Genomic DNA, 9,610 nt, shown 5'->3' with positions numbered 1-9,610 from the left:
TTCCTTTAGGATTGACTAGTTTGGTCTCCCTTCAGTCCAAAGAATTCTCAAGGGTCTTCTCCAACACCACAGTTCAAAAGCATCAATTCTTTGGAGGAAAATAAACACTATCAAAAATATTGATTCATAGTTTTCCAGTCTCTGTTCTGAAAACAGATATTTTAAAAAATAAAAAACAAAAGTGGAATTACCTTGTACATATGTAATATTTCTCTATAACATCCTTTTGATGGTTATTTCATTTTCCATTACAGCTTTGTCCATCATCTCATCCTTTTTTTGTTTTCACTGAAGATTTGCTGTTAACAGTCTGTCATATGTACCTTTACATTGTCCATTTCCCTAGAATGATTCACTTGGAATCTGTCAAAAAATATGAAAAACTCCAAGCTTTTGTGATCTAAGCAGTTAAAACATCCTTCAGAGAGTTGGTCATATTTTTTTCTACCATCAAGCTTGCTTATTGTGGTTTTTTTACAGAATACTTCTTTGTGAATTTGTGTGTTTGTTTTTATTTTCCTTCCTTGAAACTGTCCGTTTCTTTCATGGTTGCTTTCATAGATTCATGTTTAGACAAGCTTTTCCCATCCAAGGTTATTTAAACACTATGTAGGTAAATAAATTATAAAAATAAGTTGGCAATTGAAAGGCGAACTTTTGCTTTTTTCAAGTCACATACCTGTTTTACACACTGTATTAATTTTACAGCTAGAATTTATATTGACAACAGGAGAAAAATAAACTGTTACTCAGCTTTCTCTAGACATTTATTAAATAAGCCATCATGCCCTCACTGAGTTGATGGGCTACTTCATAAAATTATTATATATACATAATTTTTATTCAATTAAATATATAAATTACTAAAACCTCCCTTTCTCACTTCCCTCAAAGACTCAGGAGTAGCAATTATCTTACCTGTGTAGGACAGAGTTAAAACTGAGCAGATTCTCATCTTCTATAATTATGTTCTCAATTGAAAAAATAAAAAGATCAAATATTAGTTTCCCCTCAAAACCTTAAGCCTACCCACAAACAAATGCGGAAATTAGTATAGTTAAGTCTCCTACCTATGAACAAGTTCATTTCTGAGAGTGCATTTGTAACTCCAGCTTATTTGTAAGTCCAACAAAGTTAGCCTAGGTACCCAGCTAACACAATCAGCTATGTAGTTTACTGTAATAGGTTGATGACACTTTTCATGCAAATAATACATTTTTTAAAAATCTAAAAAATAAAGAAAATATTTTTAATATCTTACAGTATAGTACCTTGAAGAGTGCAGTAGTTCAGTACAATAGCTGGCATCCAGGGGCTGTCATCAAGCAAACAGGCAAGAAGAGTTACTGACTCCAGGAGGGAGAGGATGTGAGAGATGGAGAAGAGATGGAGGGCAAGCTGCAATTTTACTCACGCCCTGATGCTGAAGGCACAAGTTCTGGTTCCTTACTAAATTCGATTCTATCTACCTTCCTGAAAAAATACACCAGTCATGTCTGGGTAGTAGGTCTTTTCTTCTCATGATAGATGACACAGTAGCACTGGATTGCGTTCTGAATGGCTGCTGCGGCCACTGTGTACCATTCTATGTTCGGGTCTGTGCCTCAAAAGCTAACAGTGCCTCCTCAGATAAAGAAAATCCCCTTGCCATTTCCTGCATCATGAATCCCTTCCGACATCCTGGGCTGAAGTAGAGACGTGTACGGCAGTACTCTATGCGGTACTGTACAGTAACATATACAAAAGCATAACCACTTGTAGAGTATGTGCACATGTAACAATTTACACCAGATACGTGAACTAACTTATGTGACTGAACTTGTGAACGCACACTCGCATCTTTGAAAGTTTGAAGTTTGAGGATTTGTATGTAGGGGATTTGTTGTTGTTGCAGTTCAGTTGCCTAGTCGTCTCCAACTCTCCGCAACCCCGTGGACTGTAGCATGCCAGGCCTCCCTGTCCCTCACCATCTCCTGAAGTTTGCTCAAGTTCATATCCATTGATCAGTGATGCCATCCAGCCATCTCGTCCTCTGACGCCCTCTTCTCCTTCTGCCCTCAATCTTTCCCAGCATCAGAGACTTTTCCAATGAGGCAGCTGTTCAAATCATGAACAAAATACTGGAGTGTCAGCTTCAGCGTCAGTCCTTCCAACAAATATTCAGGGTTGATTCCCCTTAAGACTGGTTTGATTTCCTTGCAGTTCAGGAACTCTCAGGAGTCTTCTCCAGCACCGCAGTTCAAAGGCATCAGTTATTTGGCATTCTGCCTTCTTTATGCTCCAGCTCTGACAACTGTACATGACCACTCAGAAGACCATAGCCTTGACTAGATAGACTTTTGTCGGCAGAGGAATGTCTCTACTTTTCCACACACTGCCTAGGTTTGTCATAGCTTTCCTGCCAAGAAGGAATTGTCTTCTGATTTCATGGCTGCAGTCACCATTCGCAGTGATTTTAGAGCCCAAGAAGAGGAAATCTGTCACGACTTCTACCTTTTCCCCTTCTATTTGCCGTGGAATAATATAATGTAGAGAATTACTGTAGATCAAATCCAGAGGAAATTATGCAACAGCATGACTATAGTGGAGATTCACATTGCAGAGGTAAATGTACCCTTACCTCAAAGACCAACAAAGTTTCAGTTCTCCTTTTCTCCCTGTCTTTTTGTGATATTCCATTTAAATCAATGGTTCTCAAAGTGAGGTCCCCAGATCAGCAGTATTACCTGGGAGCTTATTAGAAATTGGACCACCTCAGAACTCCTGAATCATAAATTCTGGGTATGAGGCCCAGCAACCTACATTTCATCAAGACCCATCAGTGATACTGAGGTACATACACAAATTTGAGAACCACTTTGTCAAGAAAAAGTCTGAATAGAACACACATGAAACATATCTTTATCAGATTCCAACCTTTATTGGGATCTGTAATACAGATCTTTATCCATTTGTACTTTTCCCATTTATTGTGTATTTAGTCATTTATTATTTTGTCAGCCTATATCATGGCTGTGACCTTGAACAAGCCGAATCCTTTGCATATAGAAAGCTCACAATTTACATATTTTTTCTTCTACCTTAAAAGAAAAAGATAAGGGAACAAAAAACACCTATAAAGGGATAGTCATCTATCTATTAATTTTCTCATTTGTCATTATTTTAATTTCCATGACTAATTAAAATAAATACAAGTATTCTTCTTTTTGAATATAAGTTTTCTTTGTGGAAAAAAATTTTGTGCAAGATGAGACCCTACACAAATAATACTAAAAGTATTTTAATTAAATTAGAAATTAGAGGGAACCAGGCGTGGATTCATACTAAAAGAATCAGAAGGAAGCCTAAGTAAGTAATAACTGTTTGAAAGAGCAGATAACTGAAAAAGCAGAGACTAACAAGTTCATTTAAAAAAAGATAGTAACTACAAGGAAGGCTAACTAGGGTGCAACTGAAAGGTTTATCTCTGGGAAGGGAGAAGGGCCAGGTGGTGTAATTGAAAAGATACCAGCAACAATTTAGGAGATTTGGGAGTGGATATGAGCATTAGAAGCAAAGTGCAGGATGATCTCAGGAATTTCAAACCCAAGAAACAGAATGAAATAACCACAGTCATTATTGAAAAGAATGACTAACTAACTGAATCATTGATCTGGACTAATGATAGGAAACAGTTTCTCTCCTCGATCTGTGGCTCTCTCCACAGTGAGTGAAGTGATCACCTTGCCAACACCAGATCTCCACCTCTCCTTCAGGTTCAGGTCAGAACACACATATTCTTCAGGATATACTTTCCTTATCTGCACATGCCTCACTTGGCCTTGTCTTCCAGCAACTCATTCAGTAATCACAAGAACCCAGTGCAATTTTATTCTTACAGTAGAGATTTATGAATGATGTAGCAAGGTAACTCACTCAGTCCGCCCTGGAGGACATCATGGATCATGGCAGAATGATACAAAAAGGGGATGTTCTCCAGAATGTTTGGGGAAAGACAAGGTATTTCCCACTTTCTGGAAAACAAACAAGCCAGCTCTTCACAGCTCAAGTCTGATCACTCTCCTTTACCAATCAATTTTGCTTCCTGTCTTCACCTAGATACTCCTACTCATTCTTCAGATTGAAATTCAGGTGTCAGTTCTGCCGAGAAGTCAATTCTAATTGCTTGGACAGTTCAAATTCTCCTAACAAAGGCTGTCCTTACTCCTGTACCCCTCTTCACACCATGGGTTACAAATATAACTTTATGTAGACATATGTGACTAGAATCCAATTATTCCACTTAATGCCTCTCTCCTTGTCTATTTTTGTTCACATTTGAATCATTAGAACCTGGGGCATTGTTTACCACATGGCAGATGCCAACAAAATATTTAAATATTTGTCAAATGAATAAATGATTTTTCATGTTCTTAAGCAAAGCAACCCCCTTCCTCTTAAGGTCTTACTTAATGCTGTCTAAGAAATCCATGTCCTGTTCTTGCAATTCCATTAGCAGCCTTTGTCAAATCATCAATGGAGATCTTTCATCCTATCATTTTAATATGAAAAGGTACTTTTCCCCTCATAGCTTTTACATGTTCTTACCTAGTGGTTGTTCCCCTCACCCCAACCCCCACCTTAAACAGAATAAATCTCTATGGAAACAAGAATGTCGACATGGTTACTACCATAGCTCCTGGTACAGTGTTGCTATAAGTGAAAATAAAAATTACCCCATGTTAGAATCACTGAAGTAGGCCAGCAGAGCTGAAGCACACTCAGTTCAGTTCAGTTCAGTTCAGTCACTCAGTCGTGTCCAAATCTTTGCAACCCCATGAATCGCAGCACGCCAGGCCTCCCTGTCCATCACAAACTCCCAGAGTTTACTCAAACTCATGCCCATCGAGTCGGTGATGCCATCCAGCCATCTCATCTTCTGTCGTCCCCTTCTCCTCCTGCTCCCAATCCCTCCCAGCATCAGGGTCTTTTCCAATGAGTCAACTCTTCGCATGAGGTAGCCAAAGTATTGGAGTTTCAGCTTCAGCATCAGTCCTTCCATTGAACACCCAGGACTGATCTCCTTCAGGATGGACTGGTTGGATCTCCTTGCAGTCAGCACACTAGACCCTACCAAACTGGAAGTAGCCAAAAGATAAATGCACTATCCCTTTTAGGTCATTCAGAGTTGTAACAATAGGAATGGGAGTGAAAGGGAGCAGTCAAGGGAGATGATGATATGTAAAATATGCAGATTTCTCACGTTTTTAGTCATTGTAAGCAAGGCAGATGACATCCCAATGATTGGGGAACTCAATAGCATGGTGAGTAGAGCAAAGGAGATTTTTTCAAATCCGAGCTAATAACTTACTGCTAATATCTATTTTTTTTTTGTTAATTAAATATAAAAATATAACTCTGTGTAAAGAGCCTTTACAAGATACAAGTTATGGTAGAAAAAGAACATTGCCTGGTCCCAATAATGGGTCAGTTCAGATAATCCCCTTACCAAAATGAGTTCATTGTAAGATGAATTCATCTTTGTGACAATTACCAGTGTAACATGTGACATGGATATTGTGTGCACTGTGATGTTTATTTTATTTCTCATTGCCTTCTGTTATAGACTGAAATGTGCATACACACACACACCCACTAAGAAATCATGCCGAAGTCCATCACTATCTCAGGAAGAGACTACGTCACAGATACATACAGAAGAAAGATCATGTGAACCTTCAGAAAGGAGACAGCCATCTATAAACCAAAGAAAGAGACCTTGGAAGAAATCAGCTGACTCAGCTGACACTTTGATCTCTGACTTTTAGCCTCCCAAACTGTGAGAAAATACATTTCCCTTGTTCAAGCCACCCAGTCTGTGGTATTTTGTTATGGAAGTCATAGAAAACTAACATACCTTTCATTTATTTAAAGCTTTAATTTAAATCTATGAACTTGCAAAGTATAATATATACCGAGTCTATTTGTTGACATAATGAATGAGAAGAAACAGTCAAAGTTAGTATGAAGAAGTGAAGTGAAGTGAAGTCGCTCAGTCACGTCCAACTCTTTGCAACCCCGTGGACTGTAGCCTACCAGGCTCCTCCGTCCGTGGGATTCTCCAGGCAAGAATACTGGAGTGGGTTACCATTTCCTTTTCCAGGGGATCTTCCCTACCCAGGAATCGAACCCAGGTCTCCTGCATTGGAGGCAGACACCTTAACCTCTGAGCTACCAGGGAAGCCCAAGAAGTTTCTAAAAACGAAGCAATGATAATATTGAGACTTTTATTTGTACAAAATTTTGTAAACAGGCATGAAAAATGTCAATTAGAATGACGGGCATTCACTCAAGCAGGCCTATGATTTGTCAGGCACTGCCCTAGATGCTGAAAACGGCCATCCAGTAAGACTTAGGTCAGATGAAAATGGTGAAATTGAAGATTAGGATCTTCAAATAGATATGAAAAATGGCTCATTTTGAAAGGATAACTGAACATAGGCAAGTTTTTGTAATAATTGTGTCATGACTTTGAATAAGAAATAAAGAACACACAGTATTAGTAAAGTCATTCCAGAGAAACCAAACAGTAGTAGTTGCTGATGGAATACGATCTTTTCACTGTGACCATAAAATAAACCATCTAAGTATGTGGCAAATACCTCTGCTATCTCTGAAATCCAAGAAAGCACAAATATTAACAACAAAGTGAACTAGACAAAGTGTTTAAAAGATATTCCCTGGTGATATATTTGCCCAGGAGGAAAACACAATGACCAAGACATTGGTTTTCACACAAAGGATCCAGAATTGCCAAAGCAATCCTGAGAAAAAAGAACAAAGCTGGAGACATAACCATTCCAGACCTAAGACAATACTACAAAACTACAGTAATCAAACAGCATGGTATTGGCACAAAAACAGACATATAGATTAATGAAACAGAATAAAGAGCCCAGAAATAAAAACCCACACACTTATTTCCAATTAATTGCTGACAAAGGGGCATGAGTATATGGTGGAGAAAAGATAGTCTAGTTAACAAGTGGTATTGGAAAAGCTAAACAGCTACATGGAAATAATTAGACCACTCCATCAGACCATATTCAAAAATAAACTCAAAATGATTTAAAGACCTATAAGACATGACACCATAAAACTCCTAGGGGAGAACATAGGCAAAAGAGTCTTAAACATAAATTGTAGCATTATTTTCTTAAAGTGAAAGAAATAAAAGCAAAAATAAACAAATGGAACTTAATAAAACTTAAAAGTTTTTGCACAGCAAAGGAAACCATCAACAAAGCAAAAAGACCACTTATGGAATGGGAGAAAGTATTTTAAAAAGATGTGACTGACAAAGGGTTAATATTCAACATTTACAAACAGCTTATACAATTAATATTAAAGAACAAAAGCAAAACAACAAAACGACCTAATCAAAAACTAAGCTAACGACCCAAATAGCCATTTCTCCAAAAAGATAGCCAATAGACACAAGAATGGTTATGAATGGTCATTGCTAATGGTTAGAGGAATTGCTAATGGTCATCGCTAATGGTTAGAGGAATACAAATCAAATGAGGTATCATCCCACACCAGTTAGAATAGCCATCATTAAAAAGTCTGTGAATAATAAATTCTGGAGAGGTTGTGGAGAAAAGGGAATCCTCCTACACCATTGGTGGGAATATAAATTGGTGCAGCCACTACTGAGAACAGTATGGAGGTTCCTTAAAACTCTAAATGATCCATATGATCCAGCAATCTCACTCCTGGGTTTACATCCAGAAAAGATGAAAACTCTAATTTGAAAAAAAATATATGCACCGCTGTGTTCATAGCAGCACTATTTACAATAGCCAAGACATGAAAACAATGTCAAGTGCTGGGGGAATAAAAAAAAAACAGCAGTTCTCCAAGAAGATTCTATATATGTATATTCTGCCTCACATAAACTGATGCCAGAGAGTCAAACTAATTATTTGTACAAGCTACAAGAAGAGAATACAGAAGAGAAGTGAACCTAAGAGAGAAAGAAGTGACAGGTAGTAGAGATTTTGGAAAGCAAAAAAATAAAATTATTGGGGAGAGCAGGAGATCATGAAAATGACACTGAAAGGAAAAAGATAACCTTCTATAGAAGTCTCAGAAAAATGAGTCTAAAATGTGAAGCAAGCACATAAGAGCAAAGAAAAGAAAAAGTTATTTTCATCATAGACCCAAGGCAAGAGCCTTATGGCTTTTCAAGAGCTTATGGAAATAATGACTCTTTAACATAAAATGTGCTGAATTCAAAAATGAAGACCACAAAATCAAATCTTAAAATAAATAAAACCTTACAAACGTTAATACTGTGTTTTTGAGTTGACTGTATCCTATACATATACAACAGTTCATATACCAATTATGTGTTCTTTAGGAAAAGGAAATATTTTAGCATGCCTGATATGAATTCCCCAGGGGATCTTACCAACCCAGGGATCAAACCTGGGTCTCCTTAATTACAGGCAGATTCTTTACCATCTGAGCCTCCCAGGAAGCCCTTGATATGATGTATGTACATTTAAAATGAAAGCACAGTGGACTTTTGAAAATCTTAAAATTACCACAGCAAAAAGTAGCAAGGCAACGCAGGAGGAGAAAGAACTTATGATAGAGTCAGAATGACTTTATCCAAGTTATGGAATCAAGAGTTCTGGAAGATTCCTCTGGTACTACCAGACAGTTGTTCCTAGAAGAAAATATGGGAAGACACAATAATTTGTGCTAAAAATTCAGACGTCATGTATCTTACTTTTTGGTATTATGGTTGCAAAAATACAATCCCAAAAGTATATACTTGTATTAGCAATCTATTTTGTAGAAAGGACAGGGTTATGTCTAGATGATGACAGACAACAATAATTTAACAAACTCAGTGAAAGAAATCTGTTATCAAAGGATAAAACATCATTCACCAGTCACTTGTCATTAAGAAGAGAGAACTATTGTACTTTTCCAAGACTGAATCACTACTTCCTATAGAAATGATCTAATAAAACACACTGGATTGCTCAAATCAACGTGAATCCATTGTTCAATAAGACATGGCCAGATTTGATCACTAAAAGATAGTGTTTCCAGGGAATGAAAACAAGCCATTTGTTAGTTAGTAGTACACACTACTCATACAATAAAAATGCATTGATTAACACTACATTAAAAACATAAAGCAACCAGTGTGATTTCACCCTTGACAAAAGAATTATAACAACTTAATTTAATGCCAAATTATAGAATTTTATTTTTAATAGGATAGTATTGAAATTTTAGGGAGGATATACAAATAATAAAAATCAGAATGTTTATCATATTGGTAGGTCATAACAAATTTTTACAACAGTCTGTCAGCCTATGAACCCTGGGAATAAATTTGACTAACATATAAAAAAGCCTGAGTTTCAGTTCTCTTAAGAGGGAAATTGATTATTTAAACTATGAAAACTAAAACCATATTTAAAACCTCCCATTATTAAAAATTCTAACACCTCTAAGTACATACTTTCTAATGTGTATTTAGGTATATTTCTTATGTAGGAGAACTAGGTAAATACGGAATCCTAAGTATTTCACACAATAGGTACAGATT

General features: G+C 36.9%; 1 non-coding gene across 1 annotated transcript; it reads right to left on the bottom strand.

Annotated features, from left to right (window-relative positions):
- Positions 1-6,148: 6,148 nt before the first annotated feature.
- TRNAW-CCA lies at positions 6,149-6,220 on the bottom strand. The gene has a single exon. It is a non-coding gene; the product is annotated as a tRNA-Trp (tRNA).
- Positions 6,221-9,610: the final 3,390 nt, after the last annotated feature.

The sequence above is a fragment of the Cervus canadensis genome, chromosome 33, assembly GCF_019320065.1.
Source record: "Cervus canadensis isolate Bull #8, Minnesota chromosome 33, ASM1932006v1, whole genome shotgun sequence".
NCBI classification, from domain to species: Eukaryota; Metazoa; Chordata; class Mammalia; order Artiodactyla; family Cervidae; genus Cervus; species Cervus canadensis.
The sequence above is the reverse complement of the archived record's forward strand: the minus strand, read 5'-3'. Positions and strand labels throughout refer to the sequence as shown.